Source organism: Trichomycterus rosablanca, chromosome 1 (assembly GCF_030014385.1).
Source record: "Trichomycterus rosablanca isolate fTriRos1 chromosome 1, fTriRos1.hap1, whole genome shotgun sequence".
Lineage (NCBI taxonomy): Eukaryota > Metazoa > Chordata > Actinopteri > Siluriformes > Trichomycteridae > Trichomycterus > Trichomycterus rosablanca.
In genome coordinates this window covers 48,147,198-48,159,137 of record NC_085988.1, presented here as the reverse complement: position 1 = coordinate 48,159,137, position 11,940 = coordinate 48,147,198, and positions in this window count along the sequence as shown.

The window sequence follows — 11,940 nt, the reverse complement described above, 5'->3', positions numbered from 1 at the left end:
TAAACACTTAGGCTGACTTGTACTTATTTACTAACTCTTTATTCCAATCTTTTCCATTTCCAAAAAAAATAAAAATAAAAAAATAAAAAAAGCCACTTTGGTTCTAACAGGTTTTAGCAGATTTGTGTTCTTCGACTGTTGTTTACCTAAACTTGAGAAATGAAATGTTTACTATAGAAGCACTTCTGTAAGTCGCTCTGGATAAGAGCGTCTGCTAAATGCAGAAAATGTAAATGTAAATGTATTCACAGTAATGTTTGTTTAGTAAAAAGGGGTATTGCTTTAAAAGTAATGACACAAAAAAAATAAATACATGAAAATTCTAGTCTATAAACAATAAAGCCAAGAATTACAAAACCGATATTGCTACCCTGCAGCATGTCTGTACATGCCCATGTCCATTTCCAAGGCTGTGAGAAACACATTTAAGCTTTTATAGCCAGTCCTGCTCTAAGTGTACACACCCACGTTACTACATTCTTAAGTATACACTGTTTGTAAGTGCTTCCGGTGTTGGTTTAATTCCCATCTCTTTTTCTGCCTTCCACCAAAAGTTTGTCGGACTGCTATACAGGACTCTCTGTTCTCGCACAACTTACGGTGACTTAAGACCTTAGACAGCCAACAAGCAGAGACTCTAATACATCTGCTTAGAGCACATACACACCTGGGGTTTTTACGGTTTTACTGATTCTGGTGATCTGCACAGAGCTTAAGAAAGCTGGAAAGCAGAGCCACAGATACTCAGCTCCTTAGTGCTAAAGACCAAAAGAAAGAAAGAAAGTAAAAGGTGTAAAGTGCAGTTAGAAATAGAGTTTGTTTATGTCCTCCCACTAAAAGGAAAGCCAATTAACCCAGACACAACCCATTAAAAAAAACGCTCGATTTAAATAAATCCTAATGTTGTGTGCCTAATGCTTCCTGTCTGCATGAGTTAAATTGCTGGATGGATTACTTCCTCCTTTCTAGCCTTGAATCCATGAGTTTGGAATCAGTTTAAACCATTTTAGTGACCTCAGTTTAAACAGGGCATCCTCCACTCATTAGATCTTAGAGTTGTATTAGTAAACATAGTTACTACCAGGAAACCGGTAGTATTGAGAAGCCTTGGCATGACCGAACACCCAGCAGCTGAATAGAATGGAAAAGATTTTAATACAATGCCAAACTTACATGATAGTCTGCAGCACTCAATGGTCAGTGTGTGTGTGTGTGTGGGGGGGGGGCATGAGACGATGGAATAGCATTCAGGAATTTAAAACAGTTAGACTGGGAATAAAAGAGAACAATAAAAAAAAATTAAACTAATCAAAATGTTTCTGCAGCTGTAATCTAAACAAATTATCGACTTTTCACAGCATCAAGAGTCCATGAAGAGCATTAGTCCTTGAAGCTGTGAAAACTAGACCCTATATAAGGTGTGTTCGAAAAGCTAGTGTGCTGTCTACATAGGCAGCATTTACGTCATCCTGTGCGCGCTCCCGAGAAGGAGGCTGTTCGAAATCCTAGATGCCTTAATATCCTCACTACTGAGGCATCTTAATATTTCAATGTTATTTTGGCTCAAGAACGAGTGAGCATCCGACGCTGCCTTAGTGATCAAGGCAATCCCAGCATTCATTGCGGGTCGGGCGCTCTTCTCTCACAGAAAAATAAACATGGCTGACGGGGCGGAGAAACGAATGGAGTTATTTTCAAACATAAATAAAATATTACTGATTTTTAACTTGTACCGTTTTTATTTACCGATGGAATCGCTGTCTAAGTAGCGCGTTCGAATAACCTGACTCTCTACTGAGGCAGCTGCCTATGTTTTCGAACACACCCATAGTGTCAAAAAAAAAACCACCTTGTCCAATCTAAATAGAATAAATGTATGGACACACACACACACACACACACACACCATGTACTTTCACACTATTACTCTGAAGAACACAACAAACAAAACATCAAAATAAGAATTTACGCCGCTCAGGTGGCACAGAAGTAAAGTACGCTATAGCACACCAGAGTTGGGGTTTCGAATACATCGTATCAAATCTCACCTCTGCACTCTGACTGGGCTGGGCAGCAGCATGAACAACATGAACAAGGATTGGCTGTTGTTCAGGGTTAGAGGGTAAAAAGTCGGATCATAGGTCCTCATAACTGGTGCGACTGCGGCCCCTGCTGGCTGACTGATGGCGCTTGCACAGGGCTGAGGAATAATGCTGATGGGGGTGTGGCCCTCCATACACAGTGCCCGTCGGTGTATGAACTCGACTCGTGCAGGTGAAAAATGCAGTCTGTACTGACTGTACAGGGGGTGGGGTGTACGTCAGTTGAGAGGCGTCCTCAGTCAGCGGTGAAGGGTCGAATCAGTATAGAGGACGCATTCAAGGTAATTTTGGACACGACTAGATTAGGGGAGAAAAATTGGGGGAAAAAAGTGGGAAAAATTATTTTAAAAAATTAAAAAATAAATAAGAATTTACATCTTTACACATTTGTATGGACAAAAGTATTGGGACACACCTTTTAGTTATTAATTTCATGAGTTTCAACCACAACAATTGCTAACAGGTATAATACATTTATTATATAAAAGAAATTATATGATTCCAACTTTGCAGCAACAGTTTGGGGAAGGCCTTTTGCTGTTTCAGCATGACTGTACCTGTGCACAAAGCAAGGTCTAGAAAGACATGAAGAGAAGCTTACACAGAGCCCCACTGCACTGCTTTAGAATGAACTAGAATATCAGTCGAGGCTTTCTTGACCAACATCAGTGCCCAGGCATACAAATATCCTTTTTATTAAATGGGCACATATTCCCAGACATACTTCAAAGTCGTGTGTGAAGCCTTCTCAGAAGAGTGTCTGTTGTTATAGCTGAAAAGATCACATAAACGTCACTCTATTTTAATACAATTTGTTTTTGAAATGGGATGCACTGTAAAAACTCATAGTCAAATGTTCAAATACTTATGGCCATACAGAGTATGTATATATTGTGTTAGAACACCCCACATGTGTCCAGATAGACAGCAGAAGAGAGCCAACAAAGAGGAATGACACTATATAAGGACATTATTTCATGCCACTAAACACTTTGAGCCTGTTTACTGTCTTCTCCCTCTTAGCTATCCTTCTTAAGCAAACTCCCACCGAAGTCCTGCCATGCCCTGAAGCCTCTCTCTGGATTCAGTGTGCTGTGGTCAGACAGTAGAAAACACAAGATGCTGGAGTTTGTGAGGATGCATCTAAAATCTGATATGTTGAACATGCAATGAGAAAAGCTCTCTACTGTTCCTCACTACTGTTTTATTACCTGTATTGTGTGCCTCTACAGATCTGGATACATCTCTATTGCATCGCAACAGGAGATGCAAATGTTCCTTCAGACAAGATTAGGGTCTAAAGAGTTTGGCTTAAAGGTGGGTGGGAAGAGAATCTCATTAGAGTGTAAACAAATGATATAAGCCAAATCATGCCAGCTAAAGGTGAAGCTCAAAGACGGCATTGATGCGGCTGTGTCCTGAATACCACAATACAATACAATGCCCTTGAGTTACGAACAGTTTACCATACAAACACTTCAGGTTATGAACAATCTTTTTCAACTTAACGTACGAACAAATTTCGGATTACGAACAGAAATTCGCAAAACACGTGACGTCACGAACAAGTTGACTCCAACCGTCTCTCTCTCTCTCTATACTGTATATATACAGTATATACAGTGAGCGAACATTCGGACAGTGGGAGGTGTTTTTCCGGTGTTTTCTTTATATTTTGTCAAATTCAATATTAAAATGTCTCCAAAGAATGTGCAGAGAAAGTGCAGTGGTGAGAAAATGAACATGAGAAAATGGGTGGTTTGGGAGGTCTGGCACGGATTAATTGTATTTACATGATTTCTTATGGGAAAAACAGGTTTAACTAACGAACATTTTGACTTAAGAACAGCCCTTTGGAACCAATTAAATTCGTAAGTCAAGGGTCTACTGCACTGTACTAAATAGTATGTCTAATCTGATTAAATAGTAATTATACTAATCAATGCACAATGTTTAATTTTCAAAATCAATTGATAATGTCTGTATAATTTAATATCACCAGGTAATATTGTTATCACAGTGTTACTGGAGAGTGTTTCGGTTTTAGAAATAATGTCGATTCAGCTCAGCTTTTGTTAAAGAGAATGGTGACTGGCTTTGCAAGACTAAGAGTTACATGTTAAACATAATAATAACCCATTAAAATAGCAAACACAAACAACAGAGCAGGTAATCATTCAGAACACAGATTTAAACACTGTAGGTCAGTTCCTAGCAGTCCATTACAAATTTGTTTGTTTATTAGGATTTTAACATCATGTTTTACACTTTGGTTACATTCATGACAGGAACAGTAGTTACTCATTACACAAGATTCATCAGTTCACAAGTATTAGAGTCAAACACAATCATGGACAATTTTGTATCTTCAATTCACTTTACTTGCATGTCTTTGGACTGTGGGAGGAAACCGGAGCTCCTAAAGGAAACCAACGCAGACATGGGGAGAACATGCAAACTCCACACAGAAAGTACCTGTTGGAAAAATTTCCCATTTTCTTATGATAAGAAATAACAATCACTACATATCCAAAGATATGTTAAATATACAACCTTGTATATTGCTTATGGCATTGATAGCTTATTATGGTAGTGGACTAGTAATCAAGAGGTTGTTGGTTCAAACTACACCACCAACAAGTTTCCACTGTTGGGCCCCTTTAGCAAAGGCATTAAGCCCTTAATTGTCTCTGCATAGGACTTTAAAAACCGTTTTTGCATGACTGTTGTGTTATTTCTTATCTCGCTTAAAAAGTCCTTGCATGATTGCCCAGTATGGCATAAGTTTAATGTTATGCCAAGCTCCTTTCGTCTTTAAATTACTCTGGTCCTGGGACACTTAAAGCCTTAGATATTAATTAAGAATTATAATTTTCAAAAACTCCATGAGCGTGATTTAACTTATTCATTATAAGTAAATACATTTACATTGGTGGGTAAAAATGGAAATTATATCCACAACACAGAGTGCTTAAAAAGTCAAGGGATGTGAAGTTTCTAAATCCACTTTATATTTGTTCCTTTTCAATCCTGTCTTTTTTTCTTAAAAGTTGGTTGGCTAAACTCATTTGCTGCCTCTTAGAATGTTAACCACATTCTCACTCCCCTCCAGGGCTTATCCCTCTTTCTCATATTTTTCCCATATACTCTGCAATACACGGATGACAGACGCCTACTGAGACACAGAGCGAAGAGAGAGCTAGATATGAGAGAAGGAGAAACAAAATACTGCTCATGCTAGTGGAGCTAGGTAATAGTTATTTTTGGTATTGCAAAGTGCCAACAGTTTACTTTAAACCCTAATTAAACCTAATTTAGGATTAATAGTTGCAGCATGGTCTGACAGCAACAAATAAAATAATGATTGGAAATTGCATGTAAAATAGAACAACCAAAAAAATTTGCTCATTTACAAAATACCAGATTATTTTGTATTATTAGTGCCAGATGCTTATAAAATGCTTCTCAACTACTGGTGCAACTAGTTAAAGAAACTATAATAGTAGCATGGTAGATAAAATATAAGGAAATCAATATTAAAAAGTAGGAACAACCTACCAGCCAAGAACAGAAATCTAAGGCTACAGTGAGCACAGTCTGACAGAAGAGATTTACAGCATGAATGTGTAGCTGAAAACACAGACCAAGATCTTGAGGAAAGCATACAAATGTGTTAGTTAACACATCTGAAACAGGAGATCAAGACAACCTGACTACAGACTTCAAGTTTGCATCTGTTTCGATGTTTATTACCATTAGAAATGAGGAAGAAAATAACTTATAAGCGCACAAAAAACAAGCAAGACTGAATATTTGCATGAATGCATAAATGCATAAAATATGGATGAATTACAACTGACATAACTTTAATACCTAACAAGTTAATACCTAACTAGTTATAAAGCCAATTTTCCAACAGGGCAAAGACAACAGCTTAATGGCATCTAGCTTGTTAGATTAGTGTGTGTGTGTGTGTGTGTGTGTGTGTTTTTTCTTTTATGAGGTGGATATTTCGCATCATGTTCCAGGTAAAGGTAAAACTCAGTTTATAACGTTATAATAACTACTGTGTAGTGCTTGGCAGTATGACGGTACATTTGATATACCGTCTTTGATTCCTCATACTGTATGAATTTTTGAAATACTGTAGCACAGTTAATAAAACAGCTGTAGGCTTCAGTGGGCAGCAAATCATATAATACTGTTTGCTACAAAAAGGGCTATGGAGCGCTGTGCAGATTAGAGCAGCTCACGAGTTAGCCAGGTAGCGTTTACGATGAGAGTGTTAACAGATGAGAGAGGTTTTCTTGATATGGTGGGAAAAAAAAAAAAAAACAGATGGAGGATGAAGAGAGGAAGACCACATATGCACCAGAAGAACCTGCCAAAGAAATGAGCCGTGTCGGCAGTTTAGAACAGACTAAAACACTGTCATATATACTGTATGGTTTGTCGAGCCACGGCTGTTGCAAACAACATTACAAACGCAGTAACAATCCACATATGCAAGGACACGATTCCTCTATAGACAGTCGAGAAAAAAGCTTTCAGAGCGATAATTAAAACAGTGGATTCCAGGTTTGTCTTACTGGGCGAAAATACATCAGGTCAGTTGCTAAACCAACGTTATAAGCAAACTGGAATCCAAGATATATACAGTCGTCCACTTTTCTACAGCAGACCTGTGGTCAAGTTGTACAGAGGAGTTTGCAAACGTGGTTTTATTTGTTAAAGGAAGAGCTAGGGGTAATTGTATAATACTTCAATATTAAATAAACAATAAAATTTTTATTTATTGCAACTGTTTCACGTGTACTGATTCCATCATATATTGTGTCATTTTGTGGGGCCAAGCAAAGCTTATAGTACTCAAAACCTTCATTATATACATGGTGAAATTAAAATGTTCTATGTACTTATGACAGTAGAATAAACAACAGACATGTAAAAAGTCCAAATCATACAAGTTATAAAGCTAATTTACCAACAGAGCAAAGACAACATCTAACTGGCATTTAGCTTGTTAGAGTGTGTGTGAGTGTGTGTGAGTGTGTGTGTGTGTGTGTGTGTGTGTGTGTGTGTGTGTGTGTGTGTGTGTGTGTGTGTGTGTGTGTGTGTGTGTGTGTGTGTGTGTGTGTTTCTATAATGAGGTAGATATTTCACATCATGTTCCAGGTAACAGTGAAACTCTGCTTACAATGTTATAACTACAGTACAATGATATAAGGAAAAGCTTAAAGATTCATGAGTTGTAATAGGATTGATTCATTCTGAACACAGCCACATCCCCAACAAGAGCATGTGCGCAACCACATGAGGTTTATTTTTGACCTCTTAACGATTTTAGTTTGTTTTTCAATTGAACTGCGCAGATTCTAGGTCACATTAAAGATGAAAATACATCTGAAATGATTTTTCTTGGTATGATTTTACAGCCAGAAACATTAGAAAAACCTGACATTTTAACAGGGGTGTGTAGCCTTTTTATATCTACTGTAACGGATCAACTTTAAGATCAGTCTGTAGTAGATTAAAGTCTGTTAGTGAGTTCTGGACATTGTGAATGCAGCCCCTGCTTTTTACAGAAAAGCACTAGCTACATACACTATATCATTGATAACAGTTATTCGCAGCCTTTGTAGCTGCGTCTAGAATTAATAGGCAGCAAAAAAATTTGTTTATCCCCTGTGTTGAGTGCAGACACCATGAGGTCGAGACCATACTCGGTAGCAAAAGCCTCGGCTCAAAATATGCTTCCTTTCAGCTGAGCTTAAGGAATTTACCAGACAGCAAAAAGGTCCCAGAGAGAGAGAATTTATCTCAGCACAGCCATTCTCAGGCTTTTCATTACTAATATTCTAGCAATATGCAGCCTGATGCTGCATAACTGCCCTGTAGAATCATTTTATATTATTCTAAGCATGTCTTTTCACTCATTTTTATTTTCTGGTTTTACTGTGTAACATGACAAACAATAAATACAAATGAATTAGAAGACCGTAAAGAAGAGCAAGCAAGAATGTGAGTGAGCGAGACACAAAGCAAGACAGAAAATGATGTAATGAGGTCGACCTCCAAACCCATTCTCGGAGGGAATATCAGGCTTAAATATAGTACGCGATGTTGCATGCTTAGTGTGTGCTGTCATCACTGGGGCATTTTTTCCATTTTGCCTGCCAGCAGATAAACAATGATATCATAAAGAATCTGACCAATGACATAGAATGTAAAACATTGCTATCACAAATATTGGTATTGTAATAACTGACAACCACATTGCTGTCTGGGACAGCATGTCCTTGTGTCTACAGTTCATTGTTTTTTTTTTTATTCATGGTGCAATATTACTTGGGCTTTTCAGGCATTATTGCAAGTCGAAGGTTACACAAGATTCATCAGTTCAAGTCTTTAATGTCAAACACAGTCAGTCATGGACAATTTAGTATCACCAATTCACCTCACTTGCATGTCTTTGGACTGTGGGAGGAAATCTGTGCTCCCGGAGGAAACCCACACAGACACGGGGAGAAGATGCAAACTGCACACAGAAAGGACCCGGACCGCTTCACCTGGGAACCCAGGACCTTCTTGCTGTGAAATGCTTCATTAATTTATCTCAATGTTTGTGACAGTTAGGTGGTACAACAAAAAACGTTCACCACATAACCTGCAGGCCGTGAGTTAAAGAACTGCAAAGTGAGAAGTCAAGACCAGGATGGGATTGTTAGTGCTCTTTGCATGGAAGTAATGGCATTATAGTCCCCAATGTTAATCATGTGACTCATTTTTGTAATCTATGTAAACCCACTTGTATGGGTAAGGGTAGTTGGTATCATCTAGGGCATTTACAGTCATGTGAAAACCTTACAGTCATGAGAACCTTTGTCTTTTTGAACGTATTTAAACATATGGACATTTGAGCTTCATTTGAACAGTATTGAGAGATGGAGCTTATATAACTAAACAAATAAAACTAAAAAGAAAAACATTTTTAAACACAAGTTGTAAAATGTAATAAACAAAAACGGAAATTTATTGTGAGGAAAAAGTTAGGACACCCTATGCTCTTATAGCTTAGACGTCTCCTATAACCATCTACCAGTCTCTGACATCGACTGGGAGGAAGTTTCTCCCCCTCCTCCATGCAGAATTTCTTCAGCTGTGTGAGGTTTAAGGGGTTTCTTGCATGCACAGCCCATTTTTGACCTGGCCATTCCAGAACTCTCCATTTCGTTCTTTTGAGCCATTCCTTTGTGGATTTACTGGAATGTTTTGGGGCGTTGTCATGCTGCATTGTCGTTGTCATGCACTTCAACAATCAAGAGCAAACCAAACTAACGTCTGAGGTTTTAAATAAAACTCCAATGTCCTCTAACGATGGTCTAAATCATTGCAGCTGATGTGGTGCACCTCATTCTAATTTTAGACATTTTAAGTAGTAATAAATGTGGGAGTGTCCTAACTTTTTCCTCACAATAAATTTCCTTTTTTGTTTATTACATTTTACAACTTGTGTTTAAAAGTATTTTTTTCAGTTTTATTTGTTTAGTTATATAAGCTCCATCTCTCAGTACTGTTCAAATGAAGCTCGAATGTTTAAATGTTTAAATATGTTCAAAAAGACAAAGGTTTTCTTGGGGTGTCCTAACTTTTTCACATGACTGTATGTCCCCAGTTACATCACATAATAAGCACTTTAGGAAGCACATGTTAGCCTCTCTCTTACAGATTTAATTGGAGAAAATCAGAGGGTGAGATTTTCAATTGTCTAAATGCAGTCTTCATGTATGTATGTAACATTAGTTAACATTGTGGATTGATAGTGGAACAGATCAATAAATTAGTGGATTAGATGCATTATTAATCAGGCAAGCTACAGACTGGTGCATCAATTTAACCGAGCAGAATTGCTGTAACTTGTTGCCACAGTGGATCATTCATCTCCCTACACGATTTGGCACAGTTTTTATGCTGGATGTCCTTCTTCATGCAACTCTCCTATTTATTCAGGCTTGGTACTGGCACTAATGGTGCACTAATGTGTCCCCCCCCCCACAGATATAACAGGGATGATAGCTTTTCTACTTCCTTTTTGTGCTGGACTGCAGCACTTGAGTCCAAAGGAAAGCCAGTCATGGAGAACGCAGCCATGCATGGAAATGGCCAAAGTGTTTGTGCCTGGCTGTAATTACAGTTTGGTAGACTCCCAAGTCTGCTTAACATCCTCACACAGGTTCACAAACACAACCACAAAGTATGCAAACACACCCCTGGAGAACAGCACAACCCAGACAATCCAGCAATAGTGACTTATTTATTTAGGACTAGCTTTATATAAAAATACTTTACTCCTACTTTATATAGGATGACGTCAGCTTAGAGAATAGTGGGATGAATTCAGCTTTAGATAATAGTGATTTTTTTAGAATAATAAATGATTGCATTAGCAACTATGCTTTAAAGTTCACAGCGTGATTGTTGTGCAGCAATACGTGAAAGCAACTGAGTTTTGTGCTGAATCCTACATCATCTGAGTTCAACTTTTTTGATGTCACTGAGTCAACGTCTGCTCACTGTTACTCAGTGGAAAGTTGTCCTGAACAACATACCATCTATAGTTGTAATGGAGAGATACGGTACTAGACAGCTCTGCTTTTTATACGCACAAATAACATTACACACTCACTCACATCTCGGGGTAAATTCAATCAGCCAATTTACCTACCGATTCAAACAGCAGCAGCAGTAGTGTTTAGTTCGCTTTATATTAAGAAGCAACAACTAATTACCTTGGGCAATAGGAAATATTAATAGTGGCTTTAACATGATAAGCATTTTGCTCTTCATTCACCTCGAGGCTGGGCGCATGTTGTTGGTTACTTCAGAGTTTAGGCCTTGAGCAAATGGAGCAAAACCGCTTTCTTCTGGCTGTGCCACTGAACATTTTATTATATTATTTTATTACAACTACGCTAATGTTAACAGCATGAGCTTTAATATACCAACTCCATCTGTAGTCATTATGATTAGCATGTTTAGTTAGTGCTTGTGATTAACTGTTTGCTCTTAAATATACCATCAAAATGTTGAACTTGTTCTGCTCACAATGTTCACGTTCATCTTGCTGTACTACATTACGCTTGTTTTTAATTTAATTAAGCATAGATTTAATTAAACAGATCTAAGAAACTTGCTGATGTGTTTTATAATTTAATTTAATGTTACAAAAACCATTTATATATTTAAGTTTGAATGCCATGTTTAACACATATCTGTGTAATTCGTGGCATGATCCTGGTTATTGGTTACAAGTAACTGGCAAATTACCATTCCAAATTATTATTATTATTACGTAAGGTTAATAGGTTATGACTTTATTATGTATTTATAATCTAGAGCAGAATTTATTTTTTATTGCATAGACTTGGTTGTATTTTGTCTTACTGGCATTTGTACATGTTTAGGGGTAAAGGTCTTTTTGTGCTCCATGTGAAAATACTAAAGATAATTGTGTTTTTATAAATATTCTGTTCTTGAGCTTACACTTGTGCTTACAAGAAGAACTGTTATTGCGTTTACATTATAGGAACTGCTTTTGGATACCTATATTGGTGCATCTCCAAATACAATCTAAATTCCCCAATGCAAAAATGTTGTAAAAGTAAAATTCTAAATGAAGACAGAAGCCAGTCATTTATAAACTATAAATGTCTTTTAATGGTATTTAACTGGCAACAGTGCAAAGAAGATATTTATAATGTTTTATGTTAGTAAATGTATTGATTTTTGTAAATAAACGCTAATTCCTATTTGATGCCTGCAAAACAGTACGAAATAT